Genomic DNA, 26,247 nt, shown 5'->3' with positions numbered 1-26,247 from the left:
ATATTTATGTGCCTCCCCCCCACCTGTCATTTGTCAAAAAGCTCTGCTTTTTAAAGTGTGATAAAAAGATACACAGATGCTTATTTTTTGTATTCCTTCACATTCTAAAGAGCACACTGAAAAGGCACCTGCATAAAACAATATCACAAAGAATGGTCAATAAGGACTGAATATAATGTTAGTACAGGTGTTGTATTAACATCTTTGATCTTGAAAGCTCTGCTTCTTTTAAAAGGTTTAGGAAGAATGAATGTGTTTAAGTCAAAGAAAGAGCCTACGAGTATTGTTTTCTAAAGTAGACAGGAAGAAAAATCACTGACTTTACTCAAATACCTGCTACACTGCAGCAAGAATAAAGGCTGAAAAGAAGCTAAGGCTTTTTATGTATATATAGAAATATGAGTGGATTAATTCAGCTATCAATGGCTTTCCAACACTAAGAAGTGTCATAGATTATTCATAACTTTCTGATGAGCTACTTCTAGGCAGTCTCAGATATGTAATTTCTAATATAAACCTGATTGAGATATCCTTCTCTAAGTTCATGTCTGTTAATTTTCTACTAGGTTTAATAGTAGGATAGCAAATATGATTGAAATTGTGACTGTATTCCTAAGATTGTAATGAGATTTGCAGGGGATCTGTACATTTGCAGAGATATTTGAGTTCACTTGGAGTGTTCATGGAGGCTGTGCTATAGCCAGGAACTACATGTCCTCATTTCCTGGAAGAAGCAAGACAATACAGGCATGAAAATACTTGCCTGAGTTGTACCAAAAGTCATATGACGATTCAAGAGCACAAAGCCTCAAAGGTTAGAAGGCTACTGGATGATCCAGGCTGTGGGTGTGCATCTGGAGGAGTCCCATTTTCTGTAAGCTGAGCCCTAGGTAAGTGCCTGAGCCAGGCAGCCAAAGACTCAGGGAAGTCCAGCTGCCTGTTCCCCCGTTTTGAGGTGATAACCTGGTGTTTAGTGCATCATTTTTACTGGTAACGCACCCATAAGACCATCCAGGGCACACATAGAGCACAGCACAGTGGAGTGGGTTTATTCACTTGTATCCCACTCCTTTCCAAACCCTTACAGCCTTATTTATGAGGATAAAATATCAGGAGTTAAAGAGAGAAATAGTGCAGCTTGCTCAGGGTTAGACCCAAGGGGCTCAGCAATAACCTGTAGCTCACCATAGCTGGAGGTTCAATTGCAGATAGAAGTTACTGTGTCTCCCTTGAAGAAAGAACTCAGTTTAATTCTCACATCTCTTGACAGGAGCCTTGGACAGAGAATAAAGACAGAGGCCTTCTCCTGAGATATTTGATCCTTGATTTCTATAGCTGAGATCAGGACCAAACCCAAACCTCAGACCAGGGAGCTGAGAGGGCTTTTTATTCTCTTCAGTCAGACAAGACCAAAATGCAGAGAAGTTGAAAATGAAGGACAAATATAATGGCCAGCTTTTCTGATGCTTTCCTGTAGTCAAAAACTAGATAAGGACCTCATACATTAAGTTGCTACTTAAATGTGGGTATTTGTGCTTTCTTCGGAAAGCAAAAAATAAACAACTAAATGACAACAGGTAAAGTCTAGCCCAAGTCAAGAATGATGGTCAGAGTTTCAGAAGAGAGGTGAAGTTTACTAGAAAAATAAAAATTGGTTTGATTCAATGCTGTAATGGAGCAGTGAAACACGCAGAATGCTCTGTGCTGAGATCTGCAGTAAAAGGGATGTTAATGGAAAATGCAACCATGCTGGTAACCAGCTTTTCAGCTGAATTCAGCCACTACTGAAGAAATTTGAGTCTACAGAGAGAGGGAGAACATGAGGATAGAGATGGCTACTATAGATCTGCTTTTAACAAGCCAACTGTATGCTGGCAATTGCATTTAAATTTATGTATTGTTATGATTTTTTTAGCATTTCTTCTAAAGAGTGAAGGTCCAGTTTCAGTAAAGCTTAGAAGAAAGTTCTACATTTCTAACAGAGACGATAACCCAATAGAAAAGAAGGAAGGACTCTGTATCGCTGGCATTTGTTTCAGAAAAAAAAGCAGGTTGGAAAACAAGAAACCAATTAGTTAAGATTTAACATTAACTAGAACTTCCATCTAATTGTTTTTGTTGCCTTCAGAACCAACATTTCAAACGTGCATTCCTCCCTGTAGTTCAAGGAACTCTGCTGGGAGTTTCCTTTAGAACTGATACTGCTTTTTAGGATCCCAAGAGTAACCCTGCTCCATTGTCACACTAATTCCCAACTACGAGTTCCTCAGCCTCAATAGCAGGAGAAGGGTTTTACAATACCAAATTTTCACAAAACAAAGTGGCTAAAAGCGACTGTAACTCCACATTCCCTGAGGTGCCTTGTGAAAACATTCAGAAGCTTAGCACCGTGCTTAGCTGGGGGTTTTATAAGTTTTGTCTACTCAGCCCATGTCTGCATTAAAAAAAACATTCAGCATCTTGGGATTACAAGAGCAACAATTAAAGTAAAGCCTAAAAGCTGACCTCTCTTCAAAACCTTGAGCTATTGCTGTGCAGAAAACTATTTTATACTTAGGTGCCAATCTTTGCATAAGCCTTAAGCTTCCCATAAGCAAACAAAGACTAAAGAAACATTCATCTCCACCAAACAGCAGTGGCAAACATAAACATTGGGGGGTTTTGTGTATCTGGTGAAAAGACAGTTTGGGAACAGAACCATAATTCACTCTAATTGCCAGATCTGACTTCTGCTCTTTCAGAACAAAAAGATAAATTTGAAGCCTCACAATCTCTTTGGTCAACTCACCTACAACAGACATCAGACACTCTCATTTTCACATAGTCTCGTGATGAGTTTAACTTGAAAGTGTCCTTTAATGTCCTGGAAGGGGAAAGCAAACTGAAAAAATATCTCTGGCACCTCAATGCTAGGCCTCCTAAAGCAGATGGTATTACAGCTAAAGTTGAAAATAAAACCTGGGCATCAGCATTTCAAGTCACATATTCATTCATAAGAGATAGACCAACTTTTATTTGAAAGTTCACTATAAAGCAATCTCCAAATGCTTTCCTTCTACTAACAAGATGGAAAGCTCACAGAAAAATATTTTCACTGAAATACAATGATTAGGGATAGAGTCTGTTGAGTAGCATATCAGAGTGGAGAGCTGCAAACTGGTCTGGTGAGTGGGGTACCTCTGTCCCTCACTGGGGAAAGATATTGGGAGGGGAGGGGTAAACTAGAATATGGTTTTAAAGTTGATACAACTGATACAACAATTTAGTGAGATCTGCAACCAATGGTAAAGTTGAATTTGACAAGAAGAATGTAAAACCAGAGTTTTTCAACACCTTTAAATAAGCCTTTAATTTTTCTTATTCATTTTGCAAAATGTTCTGGTTTTGATAACTGAAGAGTTAGGCATTCACAGAGATTGAATTGGGCAGTGTTAACTCAGAGAAGGAAGATCCCTTCATGGGTTACATTCTCTTCAGGACGTGGATCCACAGCCATTCTTATGCCCCACAGAATCACCCTGTGGATCCAACTCCCTGAAACCACCGATGGCTGCATGTGGAGAGGCTGTATAATGCCATCCTGCAAAATAAAGGAGTTATGGAAGCCACAGATAAAAAATCAAAGGAAAATTCACTGCATGCCAGCATAGTTCTAACTTAACCTGACTAGAGAAGGAAGAGTCATAGATCAGATAAGACAGGTGGCCCAGCTATGATATTTATGCTTCATCTACTTCACAGGGGAAAAAAAAGAAATTGAGAAGAATGAATTAGACTTAGACCTGATTTCATTTTTCTACTATGAGTGGTCCAGGATTATAAGGCACATTCACAGACAATAATCACTCCCCAATGGACTGTTTGAGGAAAGTCTGCTTTCCAAAGTCAGGGAAGAAGCATAATTAGCATTTGGATAGCACTCTCAGGTAGAAAAGCATTTGTAGGAGCAGTACATCAATATTAAGTGAAACAGGCAAAATGTTTTGAAGGATCACTTTAAAAGTGTAGTGGTATCATATGATATTGCCATTCTTGTTACCCAGGTCCTGATCTGGTGGGAGTTGTTCCTGCCATGGGCAGGAGGATTGAATCTAGATAATTTATAAAGTCTTTCCCACCCCAAGCCATTCTATGATTCTTTGGACACTTCATTCTAGGTAGTACTATTCAAAAAGACTGTCAAAAGGACTTTTATACAGCAAAATTATCATGTAGGAAATCTGGCAAAATATCCCATCTTGTTTCAGTTTTCTGACACTTGCCCCCTGAATTTTTGTTGCAGGTCATATCAATATCAATAAATATCCAGTCGTATAAATAAAACTGAACAAAGGAAGAAAATATATTTTAAGTAACAGCTTTCAGGTATGAAGTCACAGTGGCCAATAAAGTAACAACCCTCTAACACAGTTTATGTCCACGTACTTAGTACATTTACTCTGGACACATGGTAGGGATTCTTCTGTGTGTCACTTGTGTTAAATACCTGAGATGGGAGATAAAGTGGACAAAGGCCACCTGCAGGAATTTCCCTCAAGGCTGCAAATTACTGTATAAAACAACTCCTTAGCTGTCTTTTACAGCCAAGGAAAAGGAAACGTCCCTAAAGGGAAATTAAGCCCTTACTTGAAGCAGACAAGAATCTGAAAGTGAATATCACCTGTGCCTCGCTTTCAGCCAATGACGGAGCCAAATAATCCAGCTCAGATACCTAATTTGTGGGCAGATAAAGTGACACTATTGAAATCAAGGGTTTTTTTGAACAATGCACACATACTGTCTCCAGACTGCAAGGAGTTGCTAGAAAAAGTATCACAAAAGTACTTTTTTTTTTCCCTTCTTTGTTTTAAGTTTCATGCTCAGTTAGGGAAAATAGATTGTTTTTAATGATGACAAGGTCTCACAGTTCTCTTGAAAAAAAAATTTAAATTGAGGCTCTATCTCCCTTTCCATAATCTGTTCTCTCTATCTCATTCATGATTAAATACTTGTCTTTATCAGACCACCTTTGACACTGACTAAATGAATCCATAGCTTTCCTGATACTTCTAGTTTAAACCACCTCATACTGCTGTTCCAGCATGACTTGATGTGACCATCTGCTGCATTCAAAATGATGGAGGACAAAGGAAGAAGCAAAGATGCTCCAGTGCCTGTGCTCGCTCCAGAAAAAAACATCAATAAGAGATTTCTTCTTTCTCCTGAAGGATTTTGTCCTGCTCCCTCTGTTCTTCTTATATAAATAAAAGAAGATAGAGCAGAAAGTAAAGCAGAAATGTTCATCTGCTTCCTGGAGTCTAGAAGCAATGATAATATTTTCTGTTTATGAATTGAATTACTTGCAGTATTTCTGCTGTAAAATCTTCAGTATGAAAAACATAATGCTTTTTTTTTTTAATTTAAAAAAAAAAGGCTGTCTTTTCATTTTGTGCTAAAGCATATTGAAGTAGTCTGGCAAATCAAGCAAAGAGATAGCTAATGGGCCAACAGGATATCAACATTTTTCTCTGACAAGTGAACAAGTGTAAAGGTAGGCAGTAAATGTGAGAAAAGCTAGAGGAAGGAGGAGAAAACACTCAAACGAAACAAGCAACAAAGGATGCAAATAAGGACATTTCCTCCCACTCTCCCTTTCAGCAAAGCAGCCTCTCATTTTCAGTAGGAAATTACAAGAACTAGAAGAAATCCTTTGAAAAGAAAACAGGGTGTTCTTCTGCTGTTCTACAGCCCTCCAAAACTGACAAAGGTTGTAGCACCAAAAAAATACATTCCAGTGAACACATATGTAAGTGGACTGCAATTCCAGACACAGACACACTAAATTTAATTCCAGGAGGTAACATCCCCAGAAAAATTTGAAGTCCATTTAAAATTGACTAATGGCAAACAATGCATTTGGTACCTTCACAAAAATCTGCAAACCAAAATGAAATATCCAGACAAGGTGGGATTAAAATTGACTAATGGCAAACAATGCATTTGGTACCTTCCAGACAAGGTGGGGTGCACTCTGACATTAACACTGTTAGTTACCACCTAAGCACATTCCCATGGTGTTCACAGCTGGAGTTCCCCAAGGTGGCACTGGCAAAGTGGTTGTTTGGAGGTTGCACGACACCCCAGCTCTAAAGCTCTGCTCTGAGTTGAGGTCTGTGAGCATGAGCAGGAGACTGAGCTCGTACAACTTTGCTACACCTGGATACCACTCCTCAGCTACCCATCATGACCCAAACGTGCTTGTCATCACGCCTGCTCACAGGTACAGAACCACACACTGCGTGCCCCAAGATCTGCCAGGTGAAAACTCAGCTTCCCATGGCAAAGAAGAAAAGCAAGGCCTCCCACCCCACCTCAGCAGATAAAGCCACCAGACCTGAAGTTATGAAAACACCATTGTGACACTCAAGTCAAAGAGCAGCAAGCCCAGAAGAGATGTTCAGTGTACAACAGTACAGGGTCTGGGCCATTGACCTCATCTGACCAAAGAATTGTCTTCAGAACATCCACAGATGAACGTGTCAGGACGATAGAGGAATAAGGTGTTTCTGAAAATGCCAGACTTCAGTCTTTAAAGATTCACTCCAATGCTTTTGATGTACCCAGAAATCCAACAGGGAGTACATTCCTACCAAAAGACACATTTAGCAGATCACCTGTAATATTTTTGGCTCAAATCCATACATCTACTTTATTCGCACTGAAATTCTAGAAACAAAATTATGTAATCAATCACCTTTAAGCTATTTCTCTACTGTTGTACTCAGGACACATTCTGAAGTATGAAACATCAAACAGGATGTCATTTGGAAAACAAATGCCCATCTATATACTTATCTATAAACAGCTATTTACAAACATCCCTTTTTTAGGACAGCCACAGTTTCTGGCTGCCTGACATTAGCATCTTCATGAAAAAGGTCAGAAACCTTCTTAGCTTCTGCTTCACCCTTCTGTCACTAAAATATCTTGACTCCAAATACCAAATATGCCCCATATTGTATAGATTGCAGAGCTGCTTCAATACTGGTAAGCTTGGAGTCGAGACATAAAAATTGGTATCTGTCTACAGCCGTCTTTGTCAATGTACCCTTAGAATGACATTCATGCCACATAATTTGAGGTATCAAAAATTAAGCATCTAGTTTAAGCCAGGCATTTTCTATAACAGAGAGTGAACCTCTTGAGGTGTGAAGCTCCAACTGTGCCTCATTCTTTGACTGATCACCAGCTTAAAAATGAAGGAATATTTTCATCCTGACTTTTTTTTTTTTTTAATGTCATTGCTAAGGGAGCCCAACAGAAAAAAATGATAACACAACTTACTGTTGACTCTTAACTCAAATTTTGATGAGTTTGTTCATTTCTCCTCAATATTTATTTTACCAAATGGGTCTAGAAGCTGGAAACAAAACAAACAAACAAAAACAGGACCATCAGCTCCAGCTGTGTTTTCCTAACAATAAGACAGACACTGCTTGTGCCATCCGTTTGGGTGTGCAGATGGCAGAATCTCAGACATCTCTGTAAAATTAACAGCAGAGACATTCAAAGGAAAAGATTTAATTACATGAACATCACAGGTCTGTGGGAATTCCAGAGACTGGACATTGGGAGTAGGAGATGGGGGGAATGTGGGAGTACATTCAGAAAACGTGGTCCTAGTCTTGACAATAGTGCAGCTGTACAGTGTGTGGAATATTTCTTGCACAATGGCTCAGTTTTATTTTTTAATAAACAGTTAAAAGAGAATGAGTGTCTGTATGGAACAGGTAAGTAATTAAAATTCTTAACTGTGCAGTCAAACACATACAGCAGCACATTGCCAACTACAGACAAAAGTAGGGCTGTACAAGTCTGAACATGCACCTATTTATTAAATCTTATTTAAAACACTGAACTAAGTGCAGTGTCTGATGAAATATTTAGGGTGTTTAAACGTGCCACAGCTGACAGAAAGCCTTTTTTTTTTTTTTTCTACTGGCACAAGATTATTTTGTTTTGCTTTTTCTCTCTTTTCTTTCAAAAAAAAAAGACAAGGTTTCAACAGCATCTAAGTACAAGGTAGGGTTTACATGCCTCTAGTTTCAGCATGGGGCTTTCTAGAAGAAGTGCTGCTGATTAATTGAATAGTTTGTTATTTGCTGGATTTTAATCCATAGAATTTCTTTTGTATTTCTAAAGACACAAGCATTTGCATATAATATGACATTGTGCTGCCTAACATCACTGCATAGCTGTGCAAGTGGCCCAACATATAAATTACACCCAGACAAAGTAGTCTTTTGAAGTGGATGTCCTGATAGTGATTCTGGCAAACTGCAAAAAAAGGGACACTGTATTATAAATTCCTTGAAGTACAGAGGTCTTACTATCCCCCATTCCTCCTTCAAGCAATAATAATTGTTAGTACCACTGCTGACAGTACTGAATCTGCACTTGGCCTGGCTCTGGCATAACAATCTCACCAGAACTATTTTGGTAAGTTTTCCACAACCTCCTTTGCAAAATACATTATTTTCTTTGCATGGCACCCAGCAGAGGCACACACCTCCACACAGCCATCCTTTCATTACTGACCTATTATGCACACCAAGAAGTGAACAGGCCACCACAGAAATTGCTTTTTATTACCTTCACCTCTCAACAACCTTCTCTCTTGGCCAGCTTGGACTTGGTGACCTCCACCAGAATGTCACTCCCTTTCTGACTTTGTGTGAAGCTCCAAGAACCCAAAGGTCATCATCACACAACAGATAGCAATCTGTTCTGCTTTGGTAAGTGCTATTTTTTTTACCTTGATCACCAACTATTTCAGGCCAGGGCTTCCTTTCAATAGCATTGGTCGTCTTGGTGCCTATTGGTGCAAAATAAATAACCCTGAGATTAATGAGAACTATTTGCATTCATGCACACAACCTTATATCTGCTCTTCCTTGCTGGCTTACAAATCTACTATAAATTCTTTTTGGTAAGGCTAATTACACATTGCATTTGAATTTAATAGTTCCAGTGACTCCACAACAATCACTCAAGTTCCCTCTTCAGTAAGTAAGACCTGCTCTGCCTATTTTGCAGGCTATTAAGCACGTGTGTAGTGCAAATTATCCAACAAAGCAGAGAGCATTTCTAGGTCACTTTGAGTCCCTTTCCCTTTACTGAAATGTGAGTGGTCAGCTTGCTCACCCAAGCACATCTGAGCAGCACTTCCCAGCATAAGGAAATGGTGGGGAGGGGGAAAAAACCTCCGTGGGCTCCCTTAGGTCATGCCACAACCACTGCTGTTGGGAGGTGGTCTTATTTTGAGGACACAAAAACAAACATGAGGAGACGGCAAGTCAAGGAGGAGCAGTAGGATGGGGATCAGGAAAGAGATGGGAATTTAGGGAATGGTGGAAAGCAAGTCAAGGTAGAGAAAATTGGGAAAAACAAAAATGGGAAAAGAAAGTGGTGATGCCCCTTCAAACAGCACTGACCCATAGCTTCTTCCCCCATGGCTGTCCTGGGTGGATGCAGAGGCAGGCATCCACAGGGGACACACAGGGAAACCCTTGGAAGATGGAGCTGAGCTGAAGGATTCCTCTCTGCTTTGAGTGCCATCCATGAGAGCTGCAGATCCAAGACAAGCCAGCTGAAGGGGGCTGAGCTGGGGGCCCCGGGGCGCAGCAGGCACCCTGGCACATCGGGCACTGAACTGACACCCAGAGAAGGGGATCCCAGGTCTCTCCTGGCACACAGAACCACCAGTGGGCATTGCTAGTCCAGGAAGTCCCATCCTTTGAATTTGCCTCCATCTCCCTTGTTTAGTCTGTGTTTTTAAGGTCTCAGTGAGCTTCTCAACAGCCTTGCTCCTATGCCTTCTGGATTAAATGGGAGGACCTGCTTTGACTGCAGCATGTGTTGGGGCAGATCTTAACAGAGCACTCCAAAGGCTTTCTCAATTACTTAGGAACAGCCTAAAAGACTGCAAAATGTGAGTGTTTCTTTTTCTCTTTGGACACTTTAAATGTATCATCAATCTTATAGATGTCATCCTATGATGAGTAAGTGATTTATAAGTTATCTAGTTAATGTTGTCAGCCTCCAGTTGCAGTTTTCTCATGACTGTTCATCCTTCAGATTAAAAAATATCTATTTATTCTTGGATTGTTTGAATGGTTTTGTTGGGTTATTTTGCTCCTTTGTGACTAGTCATAAAAGTCACACAGTCTGTACGGTTTCAAATTCCAGATTGGACAAATGCAAAAGCCCCCACATCTTCAATTTTAAACCAGATTTTATAGTTTGATTTCCACAAAAATTTTGACAGACAATGGTCCACTTTAGAAAACAAATTAACTTATTTCCAAATGGCTTAATTATAACTAGTTGATGTAACAGCTGTTACCCAAAAAGTGCAAGATATATAGTATATTTTTTTTTGGTTTACTAGCCTAATGAAAATTTCAGATCTTACAAATAAATTGCAGAAATGAGAAAATAAAAATGACATTTCACTCTTCTGGCTTTTTCAAGCACAAGAGTACATTTAGATTGTCATGTGAAATATGAAATAGCCCAAAGATAACTCAGTTTTAATGAATATAGTAATAGCATGCTGTTTCTTGTATTTGCTGTCTTCTCTCAGAAGTGGAAGCTTCAAACTCTCCTCTGCAAAGAGGTGGACTAGGAACACCTGCTTTATTGGACAACTGAGGGCACATTATATTATAACACCATGACAGAGAAATTTCAAAAACAAGTTGACATTGAAATGGTCCATAAATAAATACTTACTCTGCAAGAGGATAAAAATTATTATCTAATGGGGGTTGACAAGACTTGAAGAGGAATCAGGTCTTGTGCAGGTCAGACCTTGGCAGCAGAGGGGCTACACAGCCACATCTCCTCCCGGCCATGAGGTGCCAAACAGGAATAACACATTGCTCACAACGTGGGCCTTGATGCTGCTTCAAACTGAATTTGCCATGGGCCTTTTGGCAAAGACACCAGGCTTTGTGTTGGAGGAGCTGCTTCTGTGCCGCTCATCCGAGTGCTGGGGAAGGGAGAGGCTTTGCCTTGGAGGGCGTTTGCAGCTCCTGCCTTGCAGCCAGGGAGGAAATGCTTGGAGAGATGGGGGCAGAGGGAGGGAGTGAGCCTGGACCCAAGGAAAGAGGAGAAGGGATCGTGAAGGTGCCACTGATCCCAAATTTGCAGCAGTGGTCGCTGTACCTCAGCATATACAAAGACGATATCCTGCTTTCCTTCCAAAGACTGGTATTTTCTGCCTTCTGGCTGCTCTGCAATGAGCAGAGCAGATACTGATGCAAACGTAGCAGGAAGGAAAACGTATTGCAAACAAATTTGGAAGGAATAAGGGATGTGTTATTTGTGAAAGAGTATAAAATTGCTTAGACAATATGTCTGTAATTATTCATATTGTGGTAGTAAGGAGAGAAGCTACTCTGAGAACCCTGCCATGGTAGGTGACAAGTGTGTATTTATTAAAAATCCTAACAGTCTTTCCTTTAAAAACCTCACAATTTTAGCATGGGATGAAAACAACAGGTGGATACAACGAAGAGGGAAATAAAGCAGTGGGGATAACAGCGCATTTATCTTCTTCAGCAGAATAAGTAGCAGCGCACCAGCTGCTGGGCTATTGTCAGATGTTTTCCAGCCACCACAGAAAAAGTGAGTTTTGAGGAGGGGTTTGAAGGAGAATAGATTAGCAGCCTTATGGCATTATTATGAGGAGTTATGCATATGCATAAGGAGTAGCTCTGAGAAAGTGAGGAGGCTCTTGGACTAACAAGCGACGAAGAGAGGCATCATGGGGCTGCCACAATGTGGTGCATATTGAACCTGCTTTCATATGTAAACAGACAGCATGCTGCAGTCTCACAGGATCACTGCTGCCTTTTATTCAGCATCCCAGTGCTGCACACAGTGGTGGCTGCTATGCCAGTGATACATTAAATACAATCAGTGAGATAAATAAATATAATTTAAAAGGTCTCAGCATTTGAATACTGAACACAGCTATAGTGTGCTGAAGAAAAAGGTAGAAAAGGATAATTATGGCATCCTAGGACTACTGGAAATAATGACAAATTTGCCACTAACATCGCTGGAAGATAGATTTCACTTTAAGCATTTTAGAAAGGATAGACCCTTTAAGCTTAAGGGCTTTAAGCAAGCCTGCAGTGTGACTTAGGAAGGGGTTTCTTTGCTGATAGGTTATCTTACAGATACCTTTTGCAGCATTTCCACTTTTCTCTTGCACAGGAACATTCAAATCACAATGTTGACTTCTTGCAGGGAGGCTCATGCTTCTAAAGTAAATTATTGACATAGCTGCCTTTTAGCATAGAAACTTAGGAAAACATTCTGGAACAACATCCACAAGAATTAGGGGAAACTTTTTTCATTTTCCAGATAAAATGGATTTTTTTTTTTCTGTCAGTCCTTCACATTAATAATATTAGGCAAATGAGGTGGCTTTTTGATGACAACATTTACTTTAGGACAGTGAATGTGCTTCCACATGAAATACATGGGCCATGTCAGTACACGTCCATGTACTGCACATAACCTTTCCATTTGAATTGTACATGTGTTAGGAACATATTCGCTGGGGCTGCACTAGATGCTGAACACTAATATTTGCACAGGAGGTCCTGTTCCTGCATTTATTCCTCAGTGGGCAGGCTCCTGCCCTCCTTTGAAGGCATTTATAGGCGTATGGTTCAAACAGAATGTGCTGCAGACTGAAATCACCTAGTGCAGAGTAAGAGATGGAGGTTATTTGCTCGGCTGCACGAGCCTGAGACAGGAGCGTATCGCCGCAGGACGCCGTGGGGACTGCGGTGTATTTTCATTAGGTACTTAGGATTTAAATGATTTGAAAACTGCATTTCAAGTAGAGAGAAAATTTGCTGAATGGCCTCTTCACCTGCCTTGGGAAATCTGTGAGCTTTCCAGTATTTCAGATATTTCCACGAGCAAATAGGCACTTCTAGAATATCTCTTATGATTTATCATCAGCAGGGCTCTGTGTGGAAGGCCACTGGAGTGCCTTGGCATTCTGCAAACACCAGAACAATTTAGAAATGTTATTTTGCCTCCTTATCAATAGATGGAATACATTACAAAGCCCAGCCCTGATAGAGAGCTCCTGCTCACACAAATAGTGGACCTAGCATTAAAATGAGACAGATTTTTAACTCTTTCCACTCCCCTGTCATGCACCACACCAAGTTACCTCAATACTGCTATAGGCAGGGAAAAAAACCCAAAAAACATAAAAAGAGACATCCAACATGGTGCAGGCATCCACTGATCCCATAAAATATATGGTGCTGAGCAGCCCACTCAAGGGCTGTAGTAGCACCCCAGAGGGGTGGGCAGGACTCTGACCCTTGCCCACCAGCACACAGATGTGAAACCAGAGCTGCAAAGCCATCAGGGAACAACCTGCATAATTTTCTGGGAATATTCTATGGGCTTCTGTATCATTGCAGATGATCTGAGCCTTGCTGTGTTTCCTAGCAGTTAAAACACTTTTTCAAGCAGTTTGATTTAGCTTTGTGAACATCTTTCACTTTATTTTTACATCCAAAACAGCCTAGGCTGCTTTTATGTCTGTGATACAACTTCCAGAGTGGCTGATGTATTGAACAATGGGGTAAGCTATGAAAGACCAGGGGATTAGGCATTTTGCTTTATGGTTAGGAATGCTATTTAATTTCCCTTCAACACACATAGAGGCAAAGTCCTACAGAAGGATTGAGAAGGAAAACTGAATTTCAGTGTGGAGAAAAACAGTACATTTTAATGCCTTGCACTGCTTTGTGTTTTGGTTTTTTTTTTCTTTTTAAGCACTCTTAGTGTCATGGGCAATGTCTCTGATGTGGCCTTATCAGTTTCTGTGTGTTAAAATAGAGAGTGGATTTTACCTATCAAAGGACAGGTAGGAATCCAGAGAGTGTTGGCTTTCTGTGGACATCTTATCTCTCCAAATAACTTTATAAAATAACCCCTTACAGGTGGAAAACCTGTTGGGCAGGCATGCACATTTTGCAGTCTCCCACACTCTGTTTTATCCCCTTTTTTAGCCAGTTCCAGCCTGGCTGGGACAGAGGCAGCCCAGTGTGAGTGCTGCAGAACTCTGTGTCTGTGGTTGCAGGCATGGGCACCACTTCCAGGCAATTGAAGAGCAAAGTGGAATAAGGGAAAACAACCTCTTTGAACCCACTTTATGAAATCCATACCAGCTACAGCAGGTCTCAGTTTGCACAGAAAAGTCCTTTTGTTGCTCTTCTGCCATGACCTCTGTCTGTTTGCCTGCCTGTCCATCCAGAGACTGAAAGCACCAGCTCTTCCTGAAAGCCTAGAAAGTGCCTGTGACATTGTGGGCACTGCCACAAACAAACACGAGGAAAGACAAAGTTCTATAAGATGTTAATAGGAATGCCAAGTCAAATAGTCTTGCAAAAAGCAGGAGATCAGACTCAATTATTCAAAGAGTCTTTCCTGGACCTCGTTGTTTATCATTCCATGATAAGGGATATATTTATCTTTTAAATTCTTTCTAGTCAAACAGAAAAGCTTTGCTTTCCCAGAGGAACGATTTCCCTCCATCCCACGTTGAACACCTCCCTCCTGCCCTCCCCTCTTCCCGATACACACAGCTCCTGGTGCGTGGAAACAGCAGTGGGACATGTCAAGTACATTTTTTCTCCTTAAAGCACATGTACCTGGGAGGTCACAATCTTTACAAAGTCAAAGTTTTGTGTGTTTGAGAGCTTTGCCCTACTACCATGTAATTGAAATCAAGCTTTTAAAAGCTCACGACAATGTGTTTGTTCTTTAACCTCACCCAGCAAAAAGAGAGGGCTTTGCTGAGAGAACCCATTGTTAAGCTCCTGCACTTAACTGATAAGGCACTGATACAACCAGTAGCAAAGAAAGAAACTAATAATAATAATAAAAAAAAAGATTCACATGCCTTCCTTCCCCACTACATTAATGCCCTGCCCACATTAATTTCCCGAGTTCTTAAGAAATGAGGCGCAGCATCTTTAATCATATTAAAATATTGTTATTGAACTTATTTAATAACAGGGAGATATAATGAGTTCTGCCATCAAAAAATGGAGGGTTTCATGCATTTGAAGCTCTGCTCATTATCCATTCTACATTTTAATGATAGATGTGTCTATTACTCAAAAAAGTAGAGGATCTATTCGGAAATGTTTGAGATTAAATGACTGGAACAATACTTAAACCATCTTACATCATCTACCACACATGTGGGGCACTTCTGTAAAAACCTCTGAGCACAAGGGGATGGAACAAAAAGATTGAAATGGGACAGAATTGTTTCTCTGGTCCCAAGGAGGTGAATGCAGGTTGTGTGAGTGTGTACAGCAATCAAAGTAATCACATCCTTTCCCATCCAGGAACTTGGAGCTCGTGAGTGAACTTTGCAAGTGTTTGGATTCCGATTTTTTTTTTTTTAATTCATGCCAAACACTATTCACAAAAGCATTTGTTTCCTCAGTAGGAGGTTTTCAGAAGCATGATCCAGCTTTACTAAGTCACACCTCTGTCGTGCCATTCAGTTTATAAATCCAGAGCTTTCCTTTGGCATGAAAACACCTTTCAAGGATTCAGTCATTTCCACCCTGACTGGCTTGTTGATCTGCAAGTTTTTTTCTTTCCTTATACCACAGTGCCTCTGTCAAAAAGGAACAGGATTTCAATAAGTGGTTTCTCTTGGCCTCAGCCTTCGATAACACAGAAAGATGCCTGAGATCCAGCAGTGAAAACCCTGGAATGATGGTATCTTTAAAGACAAGAAGTTTCCAAGGACACTAATTGATTCAACCGGCAAACATTGCTAAATGGAAGATTGCTAGTAGCCAAAAGGTTTTTCCTGGGAAACCACCCAGAGATAGAACTTTGAGCTGATTTCATCAAAGGAGATTCTCAACTGTGAAAAATGATAACACCCCCATGGCAAGTAGTGCATCAAAATCAAATAAAGTTTGGAACACTAGTAACTAGAAGGGGAATTTGTTGTGATATAGCAAATATCCATGTGCTGCATCTGAAAAGAAACACTGGGTGACAGTCCTTAATGGTGCAAATTTCCACCACAGTGTAAAGACCTACCAAAGTAGTGATAAGTACTGCGCAGTATGTTTTTACTGAATGGTAAGCCAAGACACTTGGAATACGACAAAAATCTATTAAAGTATGCATTCCTCTTAGCAGAGATAATTAATAAAAAAGAAAAAGAAAACTTAAAAAATGAAGTCATTCCCAGCAGCTTGGCCCATTTTTACAACTGAAAGCTGCCCATGTCCCTGTGTAATGGCTTCTTATGCTTTTGTTATGCTTTTACCTTCTCAGCCAGTGGGGAAGCATCCTCAGAGCCAGATCACTTGCTCTAAGGAATGCAGGACTGAGCAATGCTGGTTTATACAGGCAAAGAAAGATACAAGGAGGCCTTTTTAATTCATTGCTTTTTTGGCTGCTTTATCACAGTGGCCTTACAAAGGCAGAACAAAATTGTCTGGTTCCCAGAAGGCTGCCATCAAACTCCCCAGCACAGAAAACAGGTGGGCACAGTGAGCATTGATGCAGTTTTGAGCTGCAATCTCTTTTAGGCAGCAGTCACTTCACACCACCTGTCTCAGTGTTGTCAGGGATTTTTAGTTGCCTAATGGTAAATAATTCAGCAGAAATTGAGAATCACATACAAACACAGACAAAGCCAGAAAAGTAAAATAAAAAAGATCAGAGGGAAGATCCACTACTACATTTAAAAGGTCATTAGTAAAACCCTTTTTATAGGCTTTTCTGACCAGCTGAAGCTCTGTCCCTGGAGGTAAAAGCTGTCTGAAATGTCCCAGTGTGGGCAGAGCAAACAGAGCCATTCTAACGAGTGAGGAAAGGTTAGGCTCAGGGATGAGTATGAGTGAAAAATATTTGGCTAGACTCCTGGTACAAACTCCCACGCAACGCTTTGAAAATCTACCCCTCTGTGTCCTTAGCATTGGTTTTCAAAGTACAGCAGCCTAGAGACAGATGTGCCATTATTGTTTATGGTTCAAAGGCAGAGAACTCGTTTGGTGGGGAAATAAAATCCATACTAATAGAGCAAGTACCAAAAAATGTTCTAAGAGGGAATAAGCATGTTCTAAGGTGTTTTAACAAACTTCTGGCTCCTAGCCCAGAACTCAGTTGGAACAGTTGTATTCATCTCCAGGCCACCACTCTTTGAACTTATGGAAACCTATGGTTATATTTAGCTAGTTAAAAGATATATGGCCAGCTCATTGTAACCCTTTTGTCAATGTCTCCCTATTACAACTTTTAATTTTATTGCTTTTTAACCACAGTTGCTTAATTCAAGGGTTCAGCTAAGAGGGACGGAAGGTAGTTGATGGATTGTGTGACAATGGCACTCCTGGCTGCTGTTAGGGAACTCATCGTCTTAGGAGGAAAGCCAGTTTGCACCACTCTGCTCAATGGCTGATCCCAATGTGACATGTGCCCTGAACCAGCCCTCTCTGTGCTTATTAGATCTGCTTTTAATAGATCTGCTGTTAACAAGACAGTTTGCGGACAGAGCATCCCCTTAGACAGGCAGTGTACACAAGGCATCACTAAATAAGCAATAGCAGCAAAAAAGAAACTTTTTCAGCAGATCACACCTAAAACTTTTCAGTTATAATGAGTTTCATATTCTTTTAGTTATGTGGGGATCAATCAGGAGTATGTCAAATCTTAATGAAGAGAGAATAAAGCAGAGTATTCAGAATCTTCATAGAGCTGAAATTGCCTTCCTGTGTGATTGTAAAGATCATGTCTGCAGATAATGTGCCAAAAGGTCAAGCAATTAAAACCACTGCAGCTCCAGCCTACTAATAGGTCTGGTGAAAAGAAAAGTTTCAGTAAGTGAGAAGCTGTAAAAATATCATAGCTGCTCTGCAGGGTAGCCCAGCTTTCCAGCAACCCCAAAATAGCCCTACAGATAATGGGTAAATGTGGGGGCTTAGAGGGTAAGTGGCAATTTTTCTCAGTTTAGCCTCCAGTTTCCAATGCCAGCTCTGAACAGGTGATTCCAGCCAGACCACTTATGTTCTGTAGCCACCAACTGGAATGGCACCAGGAAAGATGAAATGAAGACGTGAGGTTGAACACACCACAGAATTGAGTGGCCTCACTATTTCCACCCCCTCTATTTTGAGTGCAAAATGTTGGCACTGCTGTACCAGACACAGGGTCAGCAAGAGCACAGGATCAGTGAGTGTGTCCCTTCCTTCCTTCCTTCCTTCCCCTCTTATCTCCCTCCTGCTGACTCCAGCACCATCATCAACACATACAAGTGGTGAGATGGATGGTTTCCCTAAAGTCAGCTGGGGAAGCAGGGCAATTTTCATCCCTCACTGGGGTTTGCATGAATATGAGCACAAAGAAGGCAGCAGGAATTCATATTTGGAGAAAGGAAAAGACAAAACTGCACGTTTCAGCAGCTGCCTGCACAGATTTTTACCTAAAGGAGTCATGAAACTGCATCTTGTCTTCGCTAGACCTACAGAGCTCAGAGGTAGGATCTTGGTCTAGAGGGAATTTGTGCTGAAATTCTCTGAAATACTGCTCAGTGAGGACAAGCATCCACACATTGCCCGCCTTGAGAGCCAGCCCCTCAAAGCACTCAGAGAATGGTTATAAAAAGGAGCAGGAAGCAGTCCTTCAGCTCAGTGCCTGAGTAGCAAAGCAGTTGGGCCATGGGGCTGTGTCTGAGTGCCAGCTTCATGTTAAACTTCACATTCCCTGTTTCACTCAAAACCAAGGGGTTCATCAGCTGTGGGTTCACTGCAACTGCAGCTGGATATGAGAGCTCCTGAGCTATGAATTCCTTGAGGAAGCTTGGAGCATCTAGGTTTTGTTTTCCTTGGACTCTGGAGAAAGCTGGCGTGGTGTGTGAACAACCTCAAGTCAGGTGGGAATACATACTGAAGAATATAGTAACATAAAATCATTTTGAAAGTATGTAAATATATTTACTGCTTTCTGTTATCATATGTTCAGTAAGTTAGGACAAAGCTTTCCAATAACTACTTGGAAATATTTTTGAGAATGTATTAAATGCTTGCTCACTATCAGTTTTCTGCTACTCTCTCTAAAGCAGGTATTAGCATCTATAGAAGGGATTTCACATGCAACAGCCTTGAGATTGAACCCCATGCATGACCCACAGTTCAGACTGTGCTTATCAGAAAGACAATGCAGGGAAAAGTGGACAGTGCTCTCACTGTAAATATTTTGTGTCTCTCATACCCTCTGACTGTTGTTCACACTTACAAAAAATTAGATTCCAAAACTCATGACTGTTAATTAGTCTTTTCCTGCAATGCAATACTTGTCTTGTACGGCCAATGTATCTGTGACAGGCAGGCAGCCGATACCTCTCCTTTGAACCTCAAATGTTTTCTCAAATTTTCCTCCCATCCCTGTTCCCTTCTTGCTTCTCGACTCCCAGCTCATCTTCCTGACCTCTCCTCTAAATGCTGAGACAAGGACAAAGCCTGGTGTTAACATCCAACACCATGTTACAAGTTATCCCAAATTCAGCTTTTCTTTAGGTTATCATTAAAGAAAGTGACCAGCAAGACTTTTGAAGTTAACTTTTAAAGACTTTTTTAAAAGTTAACAGTATAACTTTCAAACTGTCTACTTATATGTTAATGTATCACCCTAGGAAACACATAAATATTTTAGTCCCTGTCTCATCCCAAAACCTGTATTATTTTCAGAAGCTGTCAGCACTGTGCAACCACATTGGAAGACAGCCAGAATCTCCACATTCAGAGGTATACACATCCTAGAAAACTTTCCTTTTCTGGTGGATTCTTGAAATATTTCCATAAAAAGGTACCACATCATCTGAATGAGAGCAATGTTTCCCTCCTCACACATCAGGCTGACACTTACAAATATTTCAGTTCCTCCTCTTTTTCACCCTCAACATGATGTAAGCAGTTGCCAAATCTCCTCCTCACCAAATATTTTGGAAAAATGCAAAAGGATATGAAGATCTGTGCAGTTGAATTTAAAAACAGAATATTCCTGTGAGTTCTAAGCTTCTATTTAACTGTCTGAGACTACAAGGGCAGCAGGGTTATCTTCTCCACTGTCATTCAGGATAAATCTGGCTATTTAACAACAGGTCCCTAATAGGGAGCTGTGATAGAATAGGTATTCAAAGTGTATAGGAGTAATCACATCAACATCTTAAGGTGAGGAAAAACCTTTGGTCTCATCTGAATTATGCACAGACCCTATGAAAGCAGAAACTTCTCCATGATTTTATAGCCTAAAAGCAATTTTAAAAATACATAACAAAGGGCTGTAACAACTCTATCCAAGTTAAACCAATGAAATTTCCTGCTACCACACACTGCTGAGCCCTAGTGAAAGCACGTCAAGAACCTGGGATTTGAGTCTGAGACAATGAAAAAGAGGTTGATTCATCAGAACTCTGGAAGCACAGGGTGGGATTCAGCTGCCTGAACATATGTGTCTAGTGCCATTTTTGATGCCTTAGGGTGTTGCATCTGGCCCCCAGCTGCTGCTCCAGAAGGGAGCAAGTCTTTCATAGATCACATGTCAGATCTGCCATTCCTATGTGGATGTCTCAGGTGGCCTCAGGCACTGAAAATGATGCTCTGTGCTTATATTTTGGCTCCTGAACTGCTCCCGTGCTGCCTGTAAACGATTTCCAGTCCTCTGTTTTAAGTGTCTTTGTTTTTTTGCTGTTGTTTTCTCCAGCCTGCATTAAATCATGGAGATTAACTGTCTCACTCTGAGCATCTTTTCTTCCATGTGGGCTGCCCATTCTATCTCAGGGCATAGGCCTGGCAGGAGAGATGCTTTGCCCCTTTCTGAGCCCGGGAGGAGCTGAGCTCAGCCGCAGCTCCCGAGGGCTTTGGTGGGAGCTGGAGCAGTTCAGTACATTCCTGCAGCCCTCTGCCTGCTCCAGACAGATGCAGGGGAATAATTCCCATGTGAGACACACACAGGCAGCACAGGACAACTCAGCACTCAATGCCATGGGGCTCTGGCAAGGGACAAAATTTTCCATCTGTGCCATCTGCAGTTTGGGGATCTGCTGATGACAGAATTGGCTTTCCATTTGTAAAAGATGTCCCTTTCTCACCTTTCTTATCAGACCCTCAGGTCTTTGAAAGAAAAGTGATAATGACTAACCCTCTGAAGGCATTTCAGCCATCATCTCCATCACCTGAAAATCTTATTTTCAGCTACAGGTACACACTGTGGTGACATGGCCACTATGGCAACCTGGGCACAGGGTGTCCCTTGTGCTCCTGGAAAGGTCAGCTGCACCTTTTCCAATGGAGAATTGAGTAGGCTGGGAACACCTAGGCAGTAAAAGGCCTTGGGAAGACCTTCATTACTTCATTCAGCATATGTATGTAGCAGGAATTGTTCTTCAACAGGGACTTTATTACATTAGAATACAGTAAGTTATCGTGTCTGTGAAGCAGATATAAGTGGTGAAGGTTTTTGTTGTTATATAATAAATATTATGAGGAGCAGCTGAGGAAGCTGGGAGGGTTTAACCTGGAGAAAAGGAGGCTTGGAGATGACCTTATCACTCTCTACAAGCACCTGAAAGGAGGCTGTAGCGAGATGGGGATTGGTTTCTTCTTCAAAGTGACAAGTACAAGAGGAAATTACTTCACATTGCACTGTTTCGTTACAAGAACAGCTTTGTAGCACCACCTACAAGTGCCAGTGAAGGATCCTGATGCATTATTTTGCCAAGACTGAAACAGAGAAGTGTCCACAGGTGCTCATTTTGCCTTCTTGTACTTCATCAGTGTCGCGCAACTGTTGGCTCAGTCAGCAAATGTGTCAGGTCTTGGAATAACATCTACTTGTGTAGCTTAGGTATCCTGCCAAAAGGTAAGTGTTTTAAAGAGTAAAATCATAAAGTACTATGAACATAAAGCCTGTGATAGCAAAGGTGACTCTTCAGCATTATGCGCCACAGCAACATATTTTACCAAGGGCAGGAAGAGTCAGCTTTATCATCACCAGTGTCATCACTCTTAAATATTGCATCCTAGGCAGTTTCATTTTGAATTTAGACAGATGCTTTCCCAGGCTCTAATTTTTGCTCTTTTAATCTCTGGTAAAAACAGGGTTCTCAATTAACAGTTATGAGTTTCCCTCACATGGCACAGACCTGTGCAAAAAGCACACAATACTCCCCAACCATGCCCTGGCCAGCACTGTGTGCACATTGCAATGGAAGCATGAGCACAGGAACAGCTCACAGGAAAGGTGGGAAACCTGGAGAAATCCAAGCAAAGGACTGACAGCATGGTCAAGGGCCAAGAGAAGATGACTCAGAGGGAGAGGCTAAAGGAGCTGGGTTTATTTAGTCTGGCAAAGAGGATAAGGGGCAGTACAACAGCAGTTGACATCTACTTGACAGAGTTACAGAAATGACAGAGCCAAACTCCTCTCAATGGTGCTAGACAACATGACAAGGAACAATGGACACAGGCTAGAGCCTGGCATGTTCAAGTAGACATTATGGAAATTGTGTACTTGAAGGGAGGTGCAGCACAGGAACAGCTGCTTGGAGAGGTTATGAAAACTCTGTCCTCAGCGGCTTTAAGACTCTGTTAAAGCCATGGCTGAACTCATTCCCAGCTGGCAACAGTCCCACTTCTCATGGGAGGCTGGATGAAAGACCCCCAGAGTTTCCTCCCAGCCACCATTTCTGTTTCCTGTTTCAACTCCACCTTTACGACTCTGCAGGGAGTCATGCCTTAAAAGTGCAATTTGCACTTTGCATTTTGTCACACTCTAAGTGAGCCTCTGAGGTTTAGAATAAGGCCAGTGTTACTTCGTCCTTTAGGTGGGCTGTGCCCTGCATGGCTCTAAATGATCTGGGCATGTTCAGAGGATCTCTTCCAGAGGTGTGAGCTTTGCTGTGAGGTTGGACTCATTACCATGTATCAATAGGGTTTCTTGCTGGATGTCATTATTACCTCCAGAACACTTCTGATATTCCCAGGTGTGGAACTTTAGGTGGCTGCTGCTTTCAATCAGCTGAATCTTGGGCAGTAGAAGTGCAATGTTCTTGGGCTTCGGTTTTGGGATTTGAGCAACTGATTGAACATTGGTTTGTGTGAGTCAGAGCAGAGCACAAGAACAGAGTGCGCCTGAAGTATTTAATACACAGTGTTATGCAACATACAAAGCATTGGAGGGTGGTGTGAAATGTTTTTAGTAACAGCAGCACAGAAAGACACACTTCATTATTCATAATAACAAATCTTTATGAGTTTTCTTCAGGTCGCATGAGACATAAGAATAACCATGCAGTATTAAATCAGTCTAGGCCAGTATCCTGTCTCTGATGGTGGTCAGTTGGTAAATATTGTATGGGTAGATCAAACACAGAGTTCTTCTCTGGCGTAATTCATCCTCCTAGTCATTCTGAGCTATGGACCCCTTGAAATGGCTTAATAGTCACCAGAGCAACTATTCTTTACAAATGTATTAAATTCTCTTATAACTTATACTTTTGACTCCCACAGAAGTGGACCAAAATTTAATCATACTTCCTAAAAAAACCCCTTATATTTGTATACCTTAAGTTTGCTTATTATAGTTTCACTGCATTCCTCCTAATTCTTGCATTATGAGAAATTGTAAAGTAGTCACAGAGGAGTGCTCTGATGACTACACTGAAGCACTCAAGATGAGTAATTTTGAGTAATCTGTCCTTTGATTACATGATATTAAAGCAGAAGGGAAACCAGCCCCTGCAAATAATTTATATCATCTTGCTGGTAGCTTTGATTTTCTGAAGAAGATATTCCACAACTAGACACAGACTAACAGTGAAATTTCTCTCTGTGTGAAGCAACACCAGCTAACAAAACATATCTGTGCAACACATACACAGAAATCATTTCAGAGGGTAACCTTGGCACTGTAAGATAAAAGAGAGCAGAGTGAAGAGGAATGATGGGGAGGTTGGTGCATTACAAACAAATCTCCAGAATGCTTCATTTCATTTCAGAGATGACACTTAAATCATGCTGTAAAGTCTTCCTGTGTCCTTTATTATAAGTAACACAAATCTTACCGACTCACATACTTGTAACATGTGTGGGAGGGTATACATACATATATATACGTATATATGTGTGTATATATATACACATATATATATATATGAGCATATGTACTGTACATATATATATATATGCATATAAATATATTTAAGTTCAAGTTTTTTCAATCATCCCTTTCAATTCCACATCAGAATCTGACCCAAGAGAGGACACCACACTCTTGGAGAAATATTAATAAGTACCAAGTGTCATGTGAAACCTCTCTTCTGAGGTATCACTCTATTTTCACTATTTGTTTCCTGCACTAGCTGAAAGCACAGTGCATCCACATGACAATTAAAGGCTAGAATGATTCATGACTGCTGTTTAACAATAAATTACTGATGGATTTCTGAAGACCCCAATTGAATTCTCATTATAATCTCACAATATGCACTGCCATCTATGCCCTTCAACGTTTGACATAAATTATTTGAGGCAGCATGTATTTCATCTTCGTTGATACAAGAAATTGCAAGTGGCCTAATGGTTAGTGACAGAAGCTGACATATCAAAGGATTCAGAGAAACATAAACAAAAAATAAATCACCATCCCACTGCCCCTCCCCAATACTAAATTCCTCATTTTACAAAGACCATATAATCCTTTCTTTTTCAAACAAATACCACCATATCACTGTTATTCTAACATAAGCTAGCATAAAGCTTACAATAAGGACCTGTTTAATGTGCTTTTTAATAGCCCTGTTTGAAGGACTTCTTACTGACATCATATCACTGGGCGATCCAGAGGGGATTACACGTGTCAGCCCAATCAATTGCTGGTAATTGTATCACAAAAGACCTATCTGAGAGCTCACACAGGCACAGTAAACTGTGCTTCTATATTCTCCTACCCTGTTAAAAAAAATTTTTAAAAAAAGCTATTAAATTAATTGGCACTAAAAGCATGTAATAGTTATCTAATCTATTAATTTTTAGTTTAATATTAACTAGGGTGTCTCCTATGACAAGTATTTGACCTGTAGAGAAAGAGTGGAGTAAGATCGCCAGTGCAGTCTTTCAAGTTAACAAAATAGTCGCTTGAAGGAAAGAGGTGAAGGCATTCTTTAGCCTCTGCCTCGTACTCTAAGATTTTATTTGTTTTCATCCAAGTATTGACTTTATGTGGGGCCAGCCCGGCTGTGCCTGACACAGCATGTTCCTCTGCAAACTTCAGACCCTTCAGCCCAGCCTGTGGGACAGCAGAGGCCACACTGCCACTCTGCAGAGCACAGAGGGAGCATTCAGAGCCCGCATCTGCTGCTCAGTCACAGAGGGACACCAAGAGGTGACCACCCTGCTGGTCAGGATGCTGGGGACCATCAGCTCAGGAGCCCTCGTCCCCTCCAGTGCATTTATCCTTACACAGGGCCAAGAGCACACCCTGGGTGTCAGCATCCTCTTCCTGTCTCTGTCACTTGGTTTTTCTTGTCTAACCAGGGCTCAGGATAGAAAGTCACAGCCCTGCCACAGGACCTGGCTGCTCCAAGGTGCTGAGAGCTCACACTCTGCTGCAGTCATGAGGAGTTGGGTTTGACTCCTGCCAGTCTGCAGCACCCCCATGGCACAGGTCAGAGCCAGTCTCAGAACCAGAACATCTTCTCTAATTTGTATTCATGTCACTGAGGTCCAACTCAGTCTCACTAATTCTGAGTAGTGCAGGATTTGACCTGACACAGGTCCAAAACCCCTTTAGCTGTCAATTAGTTCTAATTATGACAAAAAAATCTTTTGCCACCTTCTACTCCCCTTCAAGGAATGGTTTTAGGAAAGCATCAGGAAGAGCTAGATAAGTATCCAGAACACAAATTGTGATTTCACCCTCTTGAAAACTGCACTTAGGAGGCTGACATGATTTATTGATCTCAGTAAAAGCTGTGTTTCTGGCTGGCTCTCTGCAGCTCCAGGAGAGTGGCTGCCACAAGCTGCAAGTGCACCTGAGGCATTATCCAGCACGACCCCATCACCATCGTGATAACACAGCCTGGGCAGTTCCTGTGGTGCCACGAAGTTGGCAGAGAGCTGCAGGTGA

This window comes from Onychostruthus taczanowskii, unplaced genomic scaffold (genome assembly GCF_017590055.1).
Source record: "Onychostruthus taczanowskii isolate IOZ18803 unplaced genomic scaffold, ASM1759005v1 scaffold3, whole genome shotgun sequence".
In the NCBI taxonomy this organism is placed as follows: Eukaryota; Metazoa; Chordata; class Aves; order Passeriformes; family Passeridae; genus Onychostruthus; species Onychostruthus taczanowskii.
The sequence above is the reverse complement of the archived record's forward strand: the minus strand, read 5'-3'. Positions refer to the sequence as shown.